Source organism: Sapajus apella, unplaced genomic scaffold (assembly GCF_009761245.1).
Source record: "Sapajus apella isolate SASKATOON/1434 unplaced genomic scaffold, GSC_monkey_1.0 scaffold59, whole genome shotgun sequence".
NCBI lineage: Eukaryota > Metazoa > Chordata > Mammalia > Primates > Cebidae > Sapajus > Sapajus apella.
In genome coordinates, this window is record NW_022436999.1 from 11,534,997 (window position 1) to 11,556,119 (window position 21,123).

A 21,123-nucleotide genomic window follows, 5' to 3' on the forward strand; every position below is an offset into this window, starting at 1 on the left:
GTAGCAGACGACTGGACTAACATTCTTCTTGCCTAAATGCTGGACTAATCTTGACCCAATAAATAGTGGCAATTTCAGTTTGGAGCCCTGTGTCATATAGAGAGATGAGCCAAGGGTAACTTCCCAACCATGCTCTTACGGTTGCCTCCCTCAATCTGCCTCCTTCCCCTACCCCCAAGTGACCTTGGGGAGGTCATCCAACATCTCATCTGTCTGTCTTATTTCAATGGGCAGCATATTGTAAGGCTGTGGACACAGACTTTGAAGCCTGATTAGCTGAGTTTAGTTTTAGTTTTACTAGCTGTGTGACCTTGGGAAAGTTACTTAACCACTCTGGGCTTATTTCCTATCATCAAGAAATGTAGATAACAACAGTTTCTGTCTCATAGAAATTATGAGTTATTTAATGTGAATGGCTTAGAATAGTGCCTGGAATGTATTAAGTGCTATAGAGCCCTTAGCTATTATTTGTTCATCAACAAGAAGGATAACATCTACATGATCTATTGTCATGATTTTTATAAGAACTGATATTAACAAAGAGTAAAAACTTTGTAAATTCTAGATAACTACTAGCTCTGCGAATTCTAGATAGATAAATTCTAAATATGAGCTTTACAGATTCTAGATAACTACTGTAAGCTCTTGTGTTTTGGGCAAGTAGGCCTATTAAGTGACACATCTGGCTTATAAACTGCTCTCTGGGTAACAGAGCCTAGAACCAAAGCCAGACGGGTCATACAGTGTCACAGTCTGGCACTAGTACCTTGGGCAATGAGCAAAATGCCTCCAGAACTGGTTAAACCCTACCCGCCACAACACTTTCGTCTACCTCAACCATCTCTGCTAAGACCAAATTCTGACACATTTGAATTGATCCCTCTGTTCAGTATCAGCTGCCCAGTTTGGTACAATGACAAAAAGCTGGTGGTTTAAGTTGAGGTTCATTCAGTTCATCCTAGATGGTCAAAAGCCACTGAGTTCACCAGAGGTGACTGGTTCTGTAGGTGGGATACGTGGAAGGAGGATGAAGTCTCTGACTCCTGTTGCGATCCACACCACCACTGTGGCTGGAGAACTTTATTTCCATTCTGGAGAATTTCAAATCTCCAGAAATAAAACACAAAATTCCCAGGAAGTGAAACATTATCTGTACTTCACCATGTAATCAAACAAAATTCAGCTGTACAGCCAGTCCTTATTCTTCACCCTCTCCAGGTCTAATTGTTTAGGACCTCTACCCAACAGCAGATGCTGGCTTCACACAGTCAGTGGCGTGATAAAACTCAGATCATGCCAGGCCACCTGCAGACGTTTTTAAAAAAAATTTTCACTGTTATAATCAATTATGTGATAAATGAAGGAATCTTTTTTTTTTTGAAACGGAGTTTCGCTCTTGTTACCCAGGCTGGAGTGCAATGGCGTGATCTCGGCTCACCGCAACCTCCGCCTCCTGGGTTCAGGCAATTCTCCTGCCTCAGCCTCCTGAGTAGCTGGGATTACAGGCACGCGCCACCATGCCTAGCTAATTTTTTGTAGTTTTAGTAGAGACGGGGTTTCACCATGTTGACCAGGATGGTCTTGATCTCTTGACCTCGTGATCCACCCGCCTCAGCCTCCCAAAGTGCTGGGATTACAGGCGTGAGCCACTGCGCCCGGCCAGGAATCTTTTTAACATGTTTGAATCTATGAATATTTTTATCATGTATTTTCACAGAGACGCAATCAAATCCAAGTGCCATGTTCCCATTTAAGAATTTCTACCAATGCTACTGCACTGGTGTTTGCATTTCTTGGTCGTGGAGACCAAAGGAGGCAGGCAGAGAGAACAAATTTCAAAATCCAGCCTTGGGCTGTTATTATATGACTTATTTCTCCAGCTAAAATGCAATCTCCATGAGGAGAGGTGACTCACTGCATTCACTTCTATATGTTTATATTTTGGGGTTCCTGTCGGTGCCTGATACAGTGCTTTGCAAATAGCAGGCCAATAATAAATGGCTGTTAATCTGAACCACAAATTCCTCCCTGACCATTGGGTTTGGCTGGGTTCTAAGACCCCAGTGAGGAAGGATTAGGGAGGATGTGGCAGGACTAGTCGGGAGCTGGGTGGATTTCTGGTTTGTGCTGGGATGCTGGCACTCATCTGGGACATCTGGGACCTTCCAACATGAAGCTTCTATTGCCTGCGGAGATCCCGTCTTGGGGGTGACCTAAGACCGGGACAGTATGCTTCGTGGCTCTCAAGTCCACCTCGGACCAGGTGTCAATCCTTCAAGACCAGTCTAGAACCAAACCGATTCCAGGAGATACCAATTTGACCTGCTTGGTGACTGCCTGCTCATGTTTGGCTTACGGATGAGATAAACCTTTGTTCCTTTTTTTTTTATTTTTAAGGAGAAGAATATTAAAAATTCCGTTGACTGCCCAAACCGGATTTACATGAATTTAACTGGCTACTACAGGACACAGTGAACTTTTGGAGTGGCTTCTGTCATTAAGACAGGGACTGTGAGCAGCTGGGTCAGCCAGGTTGGGCACTAGGCTTGTATCCCTGGCACTTGCTGATGGACACAGATTATTCCCTTTCTTCAGAGGCAGTAGGCATGGGGGAAGCGGGTCAGGCATGCTGGAATGCTGGTGCTATCTGGTGACTGTTCAGGAGAATTAGTCAAAGGGCAAGAAGAAAAACTGTCTTGTGTTAGAAAGCAGAGTCTGGTCTTAGCTCTGTCACCTTTCTGGGCCTCGGTTTCCTCATCTGTAAAATGATGGGAGGGGACACAATGATATTTCCTCCACATTTCTCACAGCAGACAATCACTATGTCTTCACATATTTCCTTCCCTGCCCAGTGCAGTGCTACTCAAAGTGTGGTCCACCAACTGCTGCTCATCTGCAAATTGGCGCTGACCCATGGTGAGGTAAAAGTTGAGATACAGAGTTTTTAGAAACTTTTATAACTATTTGACAGTATGACAAACTATCATACTGTCATACTATATGACAGTATACGTCTGCTGAATCTAATAAGAAAAACATGGGTTTCCATTTTATATGTATTTTGAAGTTTCATTTTTCTAGTAATTTACTTTTAATATATTTTATAAAAAAGTATTGGCCCTAAATGGAGAAAAAGAAAAAAGAAAACACACGTTGGTTTACCTCCACAGATAAATGAAGAGCTTGGGCTAGCACCCTTTCTTCCCATTTCTCTCCTGGGCTGACTTTGTCACTCTCAATTGAAGCTTCTCTGACTCCACAGCCTCTGCGTCCCTTCCTAGGCCAAGTCTCTCCTCTGTGCTCCAATGCTGCTCAGTGCATGCTTCTTAACGACAGCATTTCCTGCGCTGACTGTAATTCTTGGTTTCCCTGCAGGTCTTCTCCATGCCTATTTCAGCTCTCTAGTCCAAGAACAAGGTACCTGGCACAAGGCTGGGTGGCCAATTAAGTACTAACTGAACTGAACAAGCTCTGAGTTTCTCACCTTAAACTTTGGTTGCATTTCCTTTATCCACAAACCCCTTGACTGTAAAGTGTAAAGTTCTGTGCATGGTGGATGCTGAGGAAATGAGGAAGCAATGGTGAGAACTGCTTTCTGCATCTGGGGGTAAATCTTTTATGCTACCAATCCCATTGCGCTGTTCCTTTTCCAGCTCTCAATCTGGTCCTATTGTTACTATAAGTGTCAGCCTGGGCAACACAGTGAGACTCTGTCTCTACAAAAGAAAGTTTTTAAACTAGCTGGGTGTGGTGGTGTGTACCTGTAGTCCCAGCTACTTAGGAGCCTGAGGTGGGTGGATCATATGAACCCAGGAGTTTGAGGATATGATCATGACACTGCACTCCAGCCTGGGTGACAGAAAAAGACTCTGTTTCCAAATAAACGTACAAACACACTTATTAAAAAACCCAAAAAACAAAGAAAATTGGACTTGTAATTACAACAGCCAGTGACGATGTATGTGGCTGGTGATTAAAAATCCTTACAAACCAGACAAGACAAATTACTCCTGCACATCTTGCATAAAATTAAAAGGTCAGTCCAGGAAGAAAAGGAAGGATGAAATTTCTTAAGTTCTTCATCAAGCTGAAAAGCTCATTTGATGCTTTGGGTTTTTTAAAAAAGGCATTTCATAGAAAACTCCAAAGTCAGAAGAGATGGAATATTACATAGGAAACCATTTAAAAGCTCAGAAAATTCTTTAAGCCCAGATTAAAGAATACAATTCCCATCATATGGAATTCATTTCTTTTTGAAAGTCAGTAAGTCAAATTTTTTTTTTTTTTTAACCAGGAATTGGCTGGTTCCCTCTGTAAACACAGAGAAGGCAGTTTGGGCACGCGGTTCCAGAACCTCAGGCTTGTGAGTTCTACTCCTGAATTTTCCTGGATTTTCTCTCTGAGGCTGTGGAAAAATTCTCTTTCCCTCTCTGCTTCTGAGCCCTACTTAAAAAAAAAAAAAAAAAAAAAGGTCATGTGATCATCCACCCAGTTTCAGGATGTAGTATATGAAATCCTGTCCCCAGTGCTCCCTGAGTGCTTCTAATCCCCAGAGCCAGACAGCCTATGCTCACTTAGAGTTTGTAAAACACAAACAAGCACCAGAGACACGACAAGTGATACATTTTCCCATTAGAAAATGAACTCTATTTCTCAAATTAAGAAGCAATCAACTGATGGAAAAAAATTACCAAAATTCAAGATCTGAAAAATATGAACTATTTGAAAGTAGAATATTTCAACTGACTCGTCTAGGTAATACACAAGCTAGAGTTCCATCCACTCAGATAAAAAGTGCAATTTCTCTCTGAGTTTTACGGCCTTTCCATACAATGTTCTATCTGCCTACAGAGCCGGGTCCCGTTGATAGAGAAGTAAACCTGAGATTTTTGATCTGGGTTGCGTGACACATCCCTGACTAGGAAGGTGGTGCTATCTCTCCTGTAACTTTCCACTGATGCAAAGAAGGTCACAAGCACCAGGAAGCAGCAATGACAAGTCTGTGTGGGCAGAGGATCATGTGCCAAGGTGGAGCATGAGCTTCCTCTTCCACAAGAAGCATTTATGCCATCTTATTGACATACATCAGGGAGGCCGTGTGCCTTTGTAGTTTATGCCATAAAGGAGCCAAGCCTCCAAGCTATGGCTCTGGGGATGCCTTTTCTTTCTTATGTGGTTCAGGAGGCAAGGAGCTTCATTCACCCTACTAGACCCTCAGGGGAAAGGACCTGGAACCATCTGAGAGGCTCTGGCAGTTCTGGGTGGGGTCTTCCCCAGTCTGACTCCTAGCCGGCTGGAGCCAGGTGTGACAGGTGAGTGGCCTAGAAGGGTGCCCTTTGCCCTCCTAGGAGCCCCCAGGCAGGTTCTACAGTGGGCCTTCTAGAGGAGGCTCTGCAGCAGGCATTCACCCAGGACCATGGTCACCTGCCAGGCACTGGCTCTCAGCAGCAGGGCTCCAGGTTTCACAATTCTACATCTGAACCAAATGGAGACAGTTAATTATCCCACTTGCTTGTGTCATGGAAAACTCACCGGCTATGTGAAAAGGAAGAACTGATGCATAATACAAGCAGAGGCTCTACTTGAGTCATTAAACCAAAGTAAGTTGAGAGTTCACCATGTGGTGGCTCTATTATCAGGCAAATCCGAGGCCACTAAACACTGAAATCCTACCTAAGTCTCTCGCTACTCCTAAGTGTCTCCTCTGGAGGCTCTTCCTCCTCCACCCTCCCTTGTAGGGTAGATGGCTCCCTAAGGTTCTGTTCTTGGCTCTTGCCTAGGTTTTCTTTCAGCATTCCTGCTACACACCATATGGTACCTCTGTGCAAATTAGAATAAGGTGCTCCTTTCTCAGGACATCTAACTGCCACCTGCCAGAAAATCCACGGTTATTACACAAATCTATGACAGCTGGGATGCACTGGCACTCCCTTGGGCTGTTGAGGGCCCGAACTGCCCAGTTGTGTACAATTGCCCTGCTTGTCTCTCTACCTGTGCAGTTGAATCCCACAGGTTCAAGTATTCCCCCAGACAGATGGCTCCCAAATCTAAATCCCTATCCTGACACCTCTCTCTGGAGAGTCAGACCTCCATCTCTGATTGCTTTACGGGCAAAACTACCAGAGTATTTAACCCTTCAAACACAAATAATGGACAACCAGTAACCACCACGAAAAAAACTAAACTTTACCTCATTGCTGTCCCTATTCAGTTAAAAGCTCCTTCACGGGAAATTCTGGAGTCACTTTAATACCTATTCGTTGGTCCCCATCCACTTCATAGGACTCCCTTCAATGTAAATCACTCCCTCTCCTCTTTTCCTTTCTCTTCCCACCATTACTGTCTTGCCCCAAGCTGTGACTATTTCTTACCTGATCCAAAAGAAGACCTTCTAGTTGAACTCCTGGCTTCCAGCCTCAATCCTCTGTACTCTAACACACTGCATGTATTTCCTGTTTGTCTCTTTCTCAAAAACCTCTGATGGCTTCTATTGAAAGGCAAATAAAGCCTACACTTCCCTAGCCCAACATTCAAAACCTCCCAGGTTCTTACCCTCATCTACCTGCACTGCCACCTCTGCCCTGCGCCTTCCCCGGCTCTGGTCCTCTGGTCATACCAAATCCTCATGATTCCTTAGCACAGGACGCAATTCTGCCTCCATGCCTCTGTCCCTGTTGTTATGTCTACCTCGCATGGACTTCCCTATTTCACTGTTAACAGAAAGCTTGCACATCAGACTCGTGTCATCTCTTCAAAGCCACCACCAAACCTCTCCATCAGCATTCATAGCTGTGTTTGTTTGTTTGTTTGTTTGACGAAGCCTTGCTCACCCAGAGTGGAGTGCAGTGATGTGATTTTGGCTTACTGCAACAGGTTTAAGGGATCCTCCTGCCTCAGCCTCCCAAGTAGCTGGGATTACAGGTGCCCACCACCATGCCTGGCTATTTTTTTGTATTTTTAGTAGAGACAGGGTGTCACCATGTTGGCCAGGCTTGTCTCAAGCTCCCAACATTAAATGATCTACCCAACTTGGCCTCCCAAAATACTGGGATTACAGGCATGAGCCACCACACTAAGCCAACATTCACAGTTGCCTTTTCTGTGCTCTCATTGTATTGTGTTTGCATTTTACTGAGCATTTATGGTACCATATCTTACATCGTCAATTTATGTGTGTTTGGAACTCCCAGTAGACTAAATCCTAAGAGGAAAGTTCCTGATTTATCTTTTGATCTTCAGACGCAAAGACAGCACAAAGCAGGTGCCCAGGACCTGTTGAACCTGGTAACTTAATGGTGGAGAAGTCTTCATGGTCAAACAAAGCCCATAGATGACTTAACGATGGTCTCTGAGCCTGTGTATTTTCCAAAGTGCCAGCCAAAGAAGGGCTAACAAGTGTGTTTCAGTATGCCAGTCATAGGGTGAAGGGCATTGCCCAAACGAAAAAAGTCATTTAAGACACAAATACATATTTATGCTGTAGTTTACAATCTGCATCAAATGCAACTCCTGGAAACTGCAAACCCTGGCACCCTGGAGAGGCAATGGCAGGATTCAGGGGCCTCTTTCTGCAGTCCACTTCTGCCTCCACACAGCTCTCCAGATCCTGGACTGGCTCAGACCCAGCACCCAATGCTAACGATGCATTACAGGAATCTGAACATGCATCAGAATAACAGTCACCTTAGGGAAGGTAAGAACATGGATGGGAATCGAGTGAGGACCAATGGGATGCATACAAATCTACTTGATAGCATTGTCTTGAGAAAACAACAGAAAAAAACTTGACTGTAGGTTCCAACTGAGTAAAACAGTGTCTTCATGCTTCACTCTTCAAGATACATCTACAGAGTCAAGAAAGGTAGCCAAGAAAGACCATTTACAACACATGGCCTCATACACAAGATAAACTCAACCATCTTATCCACGTTTTTCATCTTTACCATATGTGATATTTGGACACCGAAACCCACACCTCTTATCTGAGACCAGATCCCCCAATTTCTGGAAAAGAAATGATGAGAAGCACAAAGATACCCGGATGGAAACTGGGGAGGGGTAGACTGACTGCTTTTCTGACGCAGTGGAAAATGCTGATGTCTGCACATACCACTGCACTTCATACATCCTCCTCCTGCAGAAGACTGACCCCAACAGACAAAAAAATGCGCTTTAAAATTTAACTGATCATTTTACTATCGAGGCTCTGTCTTGCTTTGCTTTCACTGTCTGTAAGATGGCCTTAATAATACTGTTAACAAAGCCACCCTCTATCCCTGTGCCTAGAGAGGAAACCATTCCTCTGTCACTGCCTAGAGGGGAACACAGCTCTAAACCCTGCATTGCTTTGATTCTATGATCCGTGCCGCTCCTCCCCTTTAATGCTTCTGAAACAGGGATGTTCCTTAAAACTAATGGCCAAAAAAATTTGCCAGCTGCTGGCACAGTTGTTTTAATCAAATCAGCAATCATGGGCATTTTGTGACCTGGGGTGTTTTTGAATCAGAGAAATACAGTAGCTTTTATCATGTCAATTGCCATGTTAATTGTCATGTTAAAGGTTGGGGAGCCAAAGGGAAGAAGTTTTTTTTTAAAATAACTGCTTTATTAGGGAATAACTGACAAACAAAAAACTGTAGGTGTTTAATGTATACAACATGATCTGTTTGGAGAGGTGTATACCTGTAAAATCATCACTAAAGTCAGTGTAATAAACATATACATCATCTTCAAAGGCCTTCTCCTGTCTCCTTTGTGTTTTTTTCCTTGGTGATAAGAGGCACTTAAGATATACTCTCCTAGCCAAATTTTAAGTATACAATACAGTATTGTTAATCATAGACCCTATGATGTACAGCAGATTTCCAGAACTTATTTATCTTGCATAACTGAAATTTTGTACCCTTTGATCAGCATCTTCCCATTTCTCTGACCCCCAGCCACCCTTGGCAACCGTCATTCTACCCTCTGCTTCTATGAATTTGACTATTTGAGATTCCATATGTAAGAGAGATCATGTAGTATTTGTCTTTCTGGGTCTGCCTTATTTTCCTTGGCATAATCTCCTCCAGGCCCATCTACACTGTCTGGAATGATAGGATTTCCTTCTTTTTAAGGCTGAATAATATTCCATAGCAAATTTTCTTTATCTATTGTCTGCAGAAGGACATTTAGATTGTTTCCATATTTTGGCTATCGTGAATAACACTGCAATAATCATGAGAATGCAGACATCTCTGAGATCCAGATTCCAAATTCTTTGGTTATATATCCAGGAGTGGGATTGCTGGGTCATATGACAGTTCTAGTTTTAATTTTTTTGAGGAACCTCCATATTTTTTTTACTTAGTGGCTGCACCAATTTACATTTCCACCAACAGTGCATAGGGTTCCCTTTTCTTCACACCCTTGCCAACGCTTGGCCTCTGGGTTTCTGATAACCATCCTAACACGTATGAGGTGATATTTCATTGTGGTTTTGATTTGCATTTCCCAGATGGTTAGTGATGCTGAGCACCTTCTCATAGACCCATTGGCCATGTGCATATCTTCTTTGGAGAAATGTCTATTCAGGTCCTTTGTTCATTTTAATTATTTGTTGTTTTGTTTTTTGCTATTGGGTTGTAGAAGTTGCTTATATGCTTTGGATACTGACACCTTATCAGATCTGCAAACATTTTCTCTTCCATAGGTTGCCTTTTCATTTTGTCAAGTGCTTCCTGCCCTAAGCAACAGCCTTTTAGTTTGATGTAATCCCTCTCACGTATTTTTGCTTTTGTCAGCTGTGCTTTTGGTATCCAAGGGAAGAAGATTTTAGCAGGAAAATTTAGGGCTTAGACAGGTGCATTCATCTTCAAAGACAACAGGCTGTGGTGATTTCATTTGAAGACCCCAATGCCTTAGAAGAGACTTCACGGATGGCCCCTGCCTGCAGGAACTTTCTTACTGCTCCACACTGTTTCATTAAATGCCAGTTCAGGAAGAGCCACTGTGTGACCACAGGGAAGATCAGGCAGCCAGGTCCCTGCTTCTTAGGGTTTCTTTTTTTTTTCTTGGTAGCCTAAGAATAAAGACCCCAGGACAGTTCCTTTAGGGCTGCTTCTATCCTCACGGAAGTCTGAAGAGAAACTTTCTGTAAGAGTGGCAGAGACAGGGGCTGGCTCAAGAAGGGAAGATGAGCTTTCCAGAGGGACTCATGTGACAGTGCGGAGGATTCGCATTTGGTCAGGAGGGCCAGCACTGCACACGAGAGCTAGCCCCCATCCCTGGACTGGCCAGGACATCACTTAGCCACACCCGTCTTCAGTCAGAGCTGAGACGCACAGCCCCACTGATGTACGGCCTGCGTAGTACACCCAAGTTCCTCCTGCTGACTCACACCAAAGCATCGCCACAGTATGGAGAAATTCCATGACAAAAGAGAGTATTCCTGACATTTTCCCAAGCACTCAGATTTTCCAGTAGACTGCCCTGAGCACAGTATTTCTGTTTTCCAAACTGCGTAGGAACAGCTCGATGTTTCCAAAGCGAAGTGGAAAAACTCACCGTGGTAGTAAAATTCTAATGCTGCTCTCACAAGGGGACCTATTGAAATGTAAGACTGAACCAGGCCTGGCAGGTGTTGATGTGGAACTGAAGTATACCTGGGGATGCTGGAGGAAGTGAATACGTGGCCAGAGTCAAATGCAACGTGGGGACATTTCCTGTGGGTCTGCCCCTGGGCTCCTCATCTTTCTTAACTGAGGTTTAGTTGAACAGATATGCAAGTCCCCTCTGGTTAGAGCTCTGAGACAGGAGTGTTGACATTGGCCTCCACTCTGAAGGTATTTGAGTTTGAAACCCCAGATAAAATACTGATATAGGCTAAATGTTTCTGTATCCCCAAAGTTGGTATGTTGAAACTTGACCCTCAATGTGACTGTATTTGGAGGTGGGTCCTTTGGGAGGTGGTTAGGTCATTAAGGTAGAGCCCTTGTGAATGGAATTAGTGCCCTTAGAAAAGAAATCTGGCAGCGTGGTGGCTCATGCCTATAATCCCAGCACTTTGGGAGGCCGAGGCGGGTGGATCATGAGGTCAGGAGATAAGAGACCGGCCTGACCAACATGGAGATACCCCATCACTACTAAAAATACAAAACTCGCTGGGGGTAGTGGTGCATGCTTGTAATCCCAGCTACTCGAGAGACTGAGGCTAAAGAATTGCTCGAACCTGGGAGGCGGAGGTTGCAGCGAGCCAAGATCGTACCATTGCACTCCAGCCTGGGCAACAAGAGTGAAATTCTGTCTCAGTAAATAAATAAATAAAAATAAATAAATAAATAAATCCTAGAGAGCTCCCTCACTGCTTCCTCCATGTAAGGACACAGTGAGAAGACAGCTATTCGTGAACCAAGAAGCAGGCCCTCACCTGACACCAAATCTGCTGGCACCTTGATCTTGCACTTTCCAGCCTCTACAGCAGTGAGAAATAATTTTCTGTTGTTTACAAGCCACCCAATCTATAGTGTTCTGTCACAGTAGTCCAAATGGAGTAAGAAACACTTCAGACATTCAACGATGAAAGGAGTGGAGAGGGGTGACCGTCTCTTCACTTCCCTCAGCTCTATGACATAAAACCACAAATAAAAGCTCACTTATTTCCTTCCACGTAACTCTCACAACTGGTAAAACTTTTACTTGTTTATGTGCTTACACTAGAATGCCTGCTTCCTGTGAGTAGGGAGCAAGCCTAATTAGGTCACTGTTACATCCCCAGGCAAAAATGAACATTTGTTGAATGAGTAAATAAATGACTGAATGGATGGACAGATGAATAAATGAATGTGGACCCATAAAGTTATGACTACAGACAAATTTATACTTCATGTAAGTATATTAAAGTCTCATATAAAGGAACATAAAACAAGGGACATAAGGGAAAGGCAATTTCCCCCAACGTGTCTTTAAAACTAAGGTAGTGACTGATGTTAAAAAAAAAAAAAAAAAAAAAAAGTCTGTTCTTAATGCTTTAGTTACCAAATTTCCAATTTACGAACTAGAAGAGAATAGTCCATGAAAAGAAAATGCTGGAGAAATTTCCCTCCTACAGAAGGAGCCCTCTCAATTTGTAAAAACACCCTTTTCTGTTTGGTTCTACCATCTTAAAGAAAAAAAAAGTAGAAATGCGGACACCTCTTCATAGGATGACCATGTAGTGTATCATCCAAAATGGGCCTTAGACGGCCAGGCGCAGTGGCTCACAACTATAATCCCAGCACTTTGGGAGGCCGAGGAGACATGACTTCAGGTCAGGAGTTCAAGACCAGCCTGGCCAAGATGGTGAAACCCCATCTCTACTAAAAATATAAAAATTAGCCAGGCATGGTGGTGGGCCCCTGAAATCCCAGCTACTTGGCAGGCTGAGGCAGGAGAATTGCTTGAATCCAGAAGGCAGATGTTGCAGTGAGCTGAGATCGCACCACTGCATTCCAGCCTGGAGAATAGAGCAAGACTCTGTCTTAAAAAAACCCCAATAAACAAAATGGGCCTCTGAGAGTAAAAAGGGTCATGAAAGGGGATTATGGGAGCAAATTGGGACTTTTCTGGGTAATTGATGACATGGGGTCTGAGCTACCTCTGCACTAGGTAAGTTAATCTAAGCTCATTCAAAGTTAAAATAATTTTTGAATAATTCTTCCATTTAGAGTGTGTTGTTTATTGAACTCTACTTATCTTGAACTCTGATGGGTTTTATCCTGAGAATTAATTCTTGCCAAGTATCTTGAACTTCTCTGGTAAGGTTTTTTTTTTTTTTTCTGAGATGGAGTCTCACTCTGTCGCCCAGGCTGGAGTGCAGTGGTGGGATCTCAGCTCACTGCAACCTCCGCCTCCCGGGTTCAAGCAATTCTCTGCCTTAGCCTCTTGAGTAGCTGAGGTTATAGGCACCACCACCATGCTCAGCCAATTTTTTTGTATTTTTAATAGAGATGGGGTTCCACCATCTTGGCCAGGTTGGTCTTGAACTCCTAATCTCATGATCTACTCACCTTGGCCTCCCAAAGTACTGGGATTACAGGCATGAGCCATCATGCCTGGCCTTCTGGTTAGTTTCTGATTCTAGAGTTAACTCTTAAAATACAAAGTGTAACATAGGTCACTTTCCCTGGATGATATATCAAGTGAGATACTGTGAAAATACTCTGCCTGATAAGTCCTCGACTCTACCTCTTTCTTTTTATGAAAACAGAATATATGGCACAAAGGACAGCTGCCCCTGAGACATGCTTCAGAGGTAAAGTGCTTTGTAACAGATTCACTTCCTTTGCTAGTGCCATAGCACAAAGATTACACTCAGCCTTCCTGGCCATAAAAACTTCAGTTTTTCCCACTCCTGCTGCCAAAGCTGAAATGCCAAGAAATGCTGGGAACCTGGCCTGTGATTATACACACTTCATATTTTACATTTTGAAACCCCAAGGAATAAGCTGCAGAGAACAGAGTCCTATTTCTTAAATGGCAGTTGAACAGATACAATACTTAAGCTCTGTTGAGCATGGCTTAGTATTTGCATAGGCAGAAACAGACAAAGACCGCACAGATTCTGCCAGTCTGTGGGTACCTTCCCGGCATATGTGGCAGACCTCAGTTAACTTTTCTCACTTATTTCTGTTGTGTTGTTTTTTAACCTTCTGAATTACTCAACCAGATTCTTACAGGAAAAAAAAAACAACAACACTAACACACATACAAATCAGTCACAAGAAAACTCAGTCATGGCTCTGACGGGTTTGAACCTGTCTGTTCGCAAATAAGAAAATAAAACTTCAGTGTTCTTTGGGCCAAAATAGTATCTATCCTGATCCTTGGTGCAGCAATAAAATGGACAACCCCACTGTATTCAGATTTTGGGTTTGCTTTTGTCAAAATTTTCCTCCTCAGCTTTATAAGTTAATTTCACTGCCACAGTGTATTTTTCTCAATTCCATCTTCTGTGTAGGAGTCAAAAAAAAAAAAAAAAAAAGCCTGACTCCCTTCCTCTCCATCATTAATTCCTTCCCTTCAAGAATCAACCCAAGAGCCACAAGCCGCCCAGAAAGGGCTGGAAAGGGTGAGTTCCATGACTCAGTGTCACCTGCCTTCCTCTGCTGCTCGATCCCATTTCTTTGTCAAAGGAGTGTTAAAATCCTCACTGGGTGAACTTGGGAGAGGCAACCTGCTCTGATTAAAGACTGAATACCCCCTCTTGCTTCATTTGCAAGATTTGGGGCTGCTCCCATCTGTTCTTAAAGGACAGGAGCTCATTTTTAATTTTCTTTCCCTTGTCAGTATTTGGGCCAGTGCCTACAGGGAAAGGTGTTTGAGAACTCCCTGGTGAATAAGCAATCCACTTCGGCACAACAGAAGGCACTCTACAACCACGGTAGAAGTATGTGCTGTTACTCTTTGTGTGTGTGTGTGTGTGTGTGTGTGTGTGTGTTACAGAGCTTCGGTCTTGTCACCTGGGCGGCTCACTGCAACCTCCACCTCCTGGGTTCCAGCAACTCTGCCTCAGCCTCCCGGTAGCTGAGATTACACCATGCCCAGCTAATTTTTGTATTTTTGGTAGAGATAGAGTTTCACCATGTTGGGCAGGCTGATCTCAAACTCCTGACCTCAGGTGATCCGCCCGCTTCAGCCTCCCGAGGTGCTGGGATTACAGTGGGGAGCCACCGCATCCAGCCTGTGCTGCTACTCTTGAATCCAGTTATAAATAATGACTGATGTAACTGCTCTACCAGGAGCAGTAGTGCTGGAAAGAAATCTTTCTTTGTAGCTAGCAACTGCAATAAATGTTTATAAGCCTGTTGCATGATTTGAAAAACACTAGCAGTTTCTCCAACAAGAGGTGGCAGAATTATTTACAGGACTTGAACTCTCACCCACAGACCACTCTGATAAAAGAAAAGATTGCCTACCTACTACCTTTTTTTAAGGGTTTAGATTTCATCTCTTTAAAGACTTACGAAAAAAAATCTCTGTTCTTCAAGTAGATAATATACCACCATTTGTTTTTCAACAGGAGTCATTCAAATGCAGAGCTTGCATATGCATAGACCATTTCTGGAAGGACATATAAGGACATGTCTTAAGGAAAAGGAATTGAGAGGCTGGGGACAAGGGTATAAAGAGGATGTAGCATTCACTGTAATCATTTTAGAACAGCTAAAAATGTCCTTTTTATGTATATGCATTAATTTACATTTTAAAATTAAATTAAAGTGACATTGCTCTTTAGTCAATAAAAGATACCGTGTTTCTACCCATCTCATCACTTATCTCCCCACCATGAATTCTTGCAGACAAATGTTGGCTCAGTGCTAGAAATAAAACAGAAATGAAGACAGGAAAAAAGAAATATTGCCATGTCCTGTGCCAGAAATTGAGGGATAACAAATGAAATGAATGAGAAGAGCTCAAGATGCAAGCCCTTCTGTAGCCATGACAAATGAGGAAAGTATGAGACTCTTGGTGTTTAATGCTGTACTACCCTGGATATGTCTCCTCCCTGTCCACCTACTGCCTCTCACATCTCGCTGGCTGACTTCTCTTCTTCCACCATCCACCCCTCAGTCCTTTACCTTATTTCTTTTTAAAAAAATTTATCCTAAAAAATAAAAAAAAGTTAACACATTCTCACCACAATCAGTGAGACAATATAAGATACATAATAAAAAAATTAATAACCACTCACCCCATCTCAAACTTTTGTTTCCCCATGTACATGTCTATGTACGGATGGCTTTTGCTACTGTTTTTTTTTAATGGGATTAAAATAAGCACACACTTCTCTTTAATATCTTTTTTTCATTTACTTATCTATCAGGAACAAACCATCCAGGTTAATAAATGTAGATCTAATTTATTCTTTGTTTTAATTGTTGCATTATATTTTACAGTATGGGTATAACAATAATTTATTCAACAATTTCCTTATTGGTTCTGTGTTCCAAGTAAATTCATTGTTTAATTTCCTTTCCTAGATCACTTTTCTTTTTAACAACTGATAATGTCAATGGAGAATTTGCTGATGTCATCTTTCTAAATATTGGAAGAAACAAGCTATATGAATTAATTTTCACAGTAACCCTGTGGAATAGATAGTACTGCTATCCTCATGTAGATTAGAAAGCTGAGATTTAGAGAATTAAAGAGTTTGTCCAATATCACAGAATTATAGTACACTGTGGGGGTAAGTTTTAAATCTAAGTTTGAATTCAAAGCCTTGTTTTTAACGTAAGCCAATACTGTCTCATTTTCACACTGTTCCATGCAATCAATCTAGAGTCTGTTGCTACGGTCTTAAACAATAGCCTGGCATTTCCAACTTTGAGATGGACCATTTGAAGGAGCTCTATAGGTACCTCTACTTTGACATATCCAAAAGTGATTTCCTTGTCTCCCCCATACCCACCCCTGTGCTCAGCCTGTGTTTCATCTTTGGTAATTCACCCTTGAGCAAGTCACAGATTGACTTGAGAGGAAAATATACACCTTTGCAGAGAGGGATGTGCACAGAGATCCCTAGTTCTGGGATTTAGGACTACCTTCTCTGTTTTCATGTGCACAAAGAGGCTGAAGCTATACTCTCAAATGTATGCAGTGATTAAATTCCTGAGATCCTCACAACACCCTTTTCTGAGATCATCACACCAATTAACTTTCCACCATGCTTGCTACTCTATAGTCAGCATCAACGATATCCAATTAAAGACCACGGATGGGCATGGTGGCTCACGCGTAATCCTAGCACTTTGGGAGGCCAGAGTGGGAGGGTTGCTTGAGCCCAGAGTTCAAGACCAGCCTAGGCAACATAGCAAGACCCCATCTCTAAAAATACTACAAAAATGAGCTGGGTGTGCTGGCACACACTTGTAGTCCCAGATACCTGGGAGGCTGCGGTGGGAGGATTGTTTGAGAACAGGAGGTCCAGACTGCAGTGAACGGTGATCGTACTACTACACTCCAGTCTGGGCAGCAGAGAGAGAGACCCTGTTTCCAAAGAAGACCGAGACCAAATCTTAAACAAGAGAAGTAACATGAGCTGCAATAACTCAGTTTAGTTAGCCAGCTGCAAGTTAAGATAGTTCTGATTTCATAAGAGAAGAATGTGACAAGTCAACTGGATATTGCTGCAAGTATCTAGAATGTGCAGTGACATGAATGGTTTACGGATTGCTAAGAAATCAGTAACCCTACAGAGATAACCAGAATGAGCAACTATCAGGTTAATAGTGTTTCTTTTGTTGACAGGTAAACTAGATTGGGAGACCTGGACTGCCTTCGCATATCTCCACAGCTTTCGTTGTTTTTTTTTTTTCTTTTTTTTTAAATCTACCCCTTATAGGCGGTCCAGGACCAGTGAACTGAAGCTACTGGGAAACACTGTTTGAGTCAACACAAAGGCAAATTTTTCCAAAAGCCATAGATCCCTGAAAGTGGAGGAAGTAAGTTCCTCTTTGCTCGGACGTGTTTAAGTATAGAAAAAAATGACTGCTTAGCAGATGTTAGATATTCATGCTTTGAGAGAAGAGGGTTTATAACTTTGAACTCCATTTCAACCTTGAGATTCTAGAATTTTGTCAGTGGAACATAGCAAATTTTGACGAAAGTGCCAGGAACAGGGTAGAACAAAACTCTGTACACACAAGCTCAGGCTTACATGGCTACCCAGGAGGTCAGAGGAGCAGTGCCAAGGGAGGAGTGAGAGGTGAGAGGTCAGACAGTCAAAGCGCTGCCTTCCCATTGCCGCACCAGCCACACACCTAGCAAGTCCGACGCCCCCAGGACATTGTTCTCCAGGGGGCGTGGTAGTTTGCCTGTCAGCTTTCACCAACTTCTCTTTGCAACTGAACTGACAAATTCATCATGTGTGAGCATTTTCACCAAAGAGCAACAGGCATTTGTACCACTTTATAATTCTACTTAGAAAGTTTACAGAACAGTCCAATTTGACATTTGCAAGACAAAGGAAAAACTTCCCCTTTCAGGGGCATGCTACAGACTATTTATCAAAAGTTACACTCTAAAACTGCACTCTAAAACTCTAAAGCTTTTTCTCCTGCCAGGCTTAAGTACTGTAATCTAGCAGAAGGGTTTGGCCTCAACACACCTCAAAATAGAGCTCCAAGACTAACAGGCATGGCTTAATGAGCCAAAAGCATGACAACGCTGGATCTAATCCTTGGCTATTCTCTTGTGCCCATCTACTGTGTGTTCACTGTAGCAGGTGCTGTTTTCCTTAGGGCTGAAACCATTTCTGGGTAGATTTTGCACTATCAAACCAAGTAGCTGCAAAACACTTTGCTTAATGTAACTGAAAACACTGAATATGTGTATGAATGAATGACTGTGATGAACTGAATGTTTTGTGTCCTGCCAGAATTCATATGTTAAGCCCTAAGCTCTAATGTGATAGCATTTGGAAGTAGAGCCTTTGGGGATAACTGGGGCTAGATAGGGCCACAAAGGTGGGGTCTCATGATAGAATTTCTGACCTTATAAGAAGAGACACCAGAAAGCTTGTGCTCTCTCCAGCCCCTCACCACATGAGAACACAGCAAGATGGCAGCTACCTTAGAGCCAGGAAGAGAGCCCTCATGAGGAACCAAATTGGCCAGCACCCAGATTTTCAAATTCCCAGTCTTCAGAGCAGTGAGAAATATAGTTCGGTTCAAGGAATCTGGTCCATGCTATTTATTATGGCAGCCTGAACAAACTAAGACAATGCCTTTGAAACTTCTGTAGAACTGGGTTTCACAGACAAGGAGTGCCCACAGCATGAGGCTGGGGCTTGACAGAACTTAACTGATAAAGCAGCAGGCTACCAATTTCTGACATCATGTTGAAACACATAGTATCATATGAGATCACTTCTAAAATAGCATTTTTGGCCACGTGTGATAGCTCACACCTGCAACCCCTCCACTTTGCTAAGCCCAGGCAGGTGGATCACTAGGGTTCAGAAGTTTGAGACCAGCCTGACCAACATGGCAAAAACCCCATCTCTACTAAAAATGCAAAAATTAGCTGAGTGTGGTGATGCACACCTGCAATCCTTGCTATTTGGGAGGCTGAGGCTGGAGAATCACTTGAGCCCGGGAGGTGGAGGTTGCAGTGAGCTGAGATCGAGCCACTGCACTCCAGCCTGGATAACAGAGCAAGATTCTGTCTCTAAATAAATAAATAAAACAGCATTTTTTAAATGATAAAAAGACAACACTTGTTCCATATAGAACATCTGAAAACAATCAAAAAGAAAATAAAAATCACCTGCATTACCTCACAAAACCACTGCTGAGGTGCTGGTGTTTATCTTCCTGTAACTATCTTTCTCTACAAAGAGTAAACCTGACTGATGAGATGAGGTCTTCTTTTGGGTAGTCTCTTGTTCACAACTGTCATTACACTCATGTAGTCAGTATATAGAAACCATCCTCTTATACTGAAAAGAACACTCCTAAGAAGCAATTCTACTTTTAGGACACTCAATAGTTTCAATGTGGACATCCACAGCCTGCAATATCAACACAGAATCACTGGGTGCCTCTTGGGGTGTTTGGAGACTAACTGAAAGGGGCACCAAGAAACTTTCGAGGATGACAGAAATGTTCTGCATAGTATTTGGAGTACTGATTATACAATGTGTACATACGTCAAAATTTATCCCATTGTGCACTTAAGATCTACGTAAGGGAAACTAGAAAGACAGCACCAGTACCCATCACTGGAACATGCATTTGATGTTTTTTCCAAAAGTGGTAGCGGACAGAAAGTTTAAAAAGCGAACATTACTACTACTGAGTGTGTACTACATCCCAGGCCCTGGGCTAAAGGCTCTACATGCACCCCCACACCAGAATTAAGAATTACAACTCAATTCTAACAACTACCCCCAGGTGAGTATTTCCAGGACTTCCATTTTATCATTGAAGAAACTGAGGCTGAGAGAGGTAAAGTAACCTGCTCAAGAGCCCACAACTGAGAAGTGGCAGAACCAAGACTGGAAACATCTTATCCACAATGCCATCCCTAAAAGTTGTTAATATGTAGAGGTCTGCTAAAATGGCTGAACAGGAACAACTCTGGAGAGCAGCTCCCAGGGAGAGATACCCAGAAGGCGAGCAATCTCCACATTCCCAAATGAGGTACCAGGTTCATTTCAATGGGACCGGTCGGACAGTGAGAATAGCCCAAAAAGGGTGAACCAAAGCAGGGTGGGAGTAACCCAAAGAGGGCTAACCGAAGCAGGGCAGGGCACTGCCCCACCTGGGAAGTGCAACTGGCCTGGAGGATCAGGGATCATACCCCCTCGGCATTCCGGTCCAGATATTGCGCTTCCCCCGTGCCCTCTGCAATGCACAGCACAGGAAAATGCTGCCAGGCTGAAAAGCACAAGCTATCAACACAGATCTGAGAGACAGCTCTGATCTGCCTGGTGCCACCAGTTGTTGGCACAGACCTGGGCAGAAGTTTTGGCTAACACTGAGAATGCTTTCCGGAAGGAACTACCCGTCCCCCACAAACAGGGAGAGTTGAAAGCAGGGAAACAGGTGATATGGCTTGGCAGGTCCCACCCCCACAAAGTCCAGCAAACTGAAATCCTCTCACTAGAGTTTTGCAGCCAGCACAGCAACCTGGGATGATTGAGCTTGGTGGGAGGAAAGAAGCCACCATTGGGAAGGTGGATCTAACCTCACCTGCGTAAACAAAACCCAGAGGAAGACTACCCAGCAGCCAGGCTGAGCCAAGGCAGCCCAACAGTGCCTCTGCAGGAAGATGAGCGACAGACTGCCTTGTCAAATGGCTTCCTGACAACTGCATAACCAAAAAAAAAAATGCTATTGAAGCTATTTCTCCTCAAACAGGAGAAATAGCTTCAACTTCAACAGAAAGGATGCTCACTCAGAGATCCCATCTGAAATCACCACCTTCAAAGATCAAAGGTAGATAAATTCACGAAGATGGGAAGAAACCAGTGCCAGTGCAAAAAGGATGAAATTATCAAAGACCAGAACACCTCTCCACAAACGGACCACAACTCCTCACCAGCAAGGGAGCAAAACAGGATGGGGAATGAGTTTGACAAACTGACAAAAGCAGGCTTCA

At 43.2% G+C, this 21,123-nt stretch overlaps 1 protein-coding gene and 1 long non-coding RNA gene across 2 annotated transcripts in view; both read right to left on the minus strand.

Moving 5' to 3' along the window:
- PRKCH (protein kinase C eta) overlaps positions 1-21,123 on the minus strand; it is a 245,017-nt gene that overhangs the window by 35,236 nt on the left and 188,658 nt on the right. The window lies entirely within an intron of this gene.
- Positions 3,774-21,026, minus strand: LOC116528695. Its single transcript, XR_004259150.1, has 3 exons — positions 20,026-21,026; positions 19,016-19,020; positions 3,774-3,785 (listed from the first exon to the last, which is right to left on the minus strand). It is a non-coding gene; the product is annotated as an uncharacterized LOC116528695 (long non-coding RNA).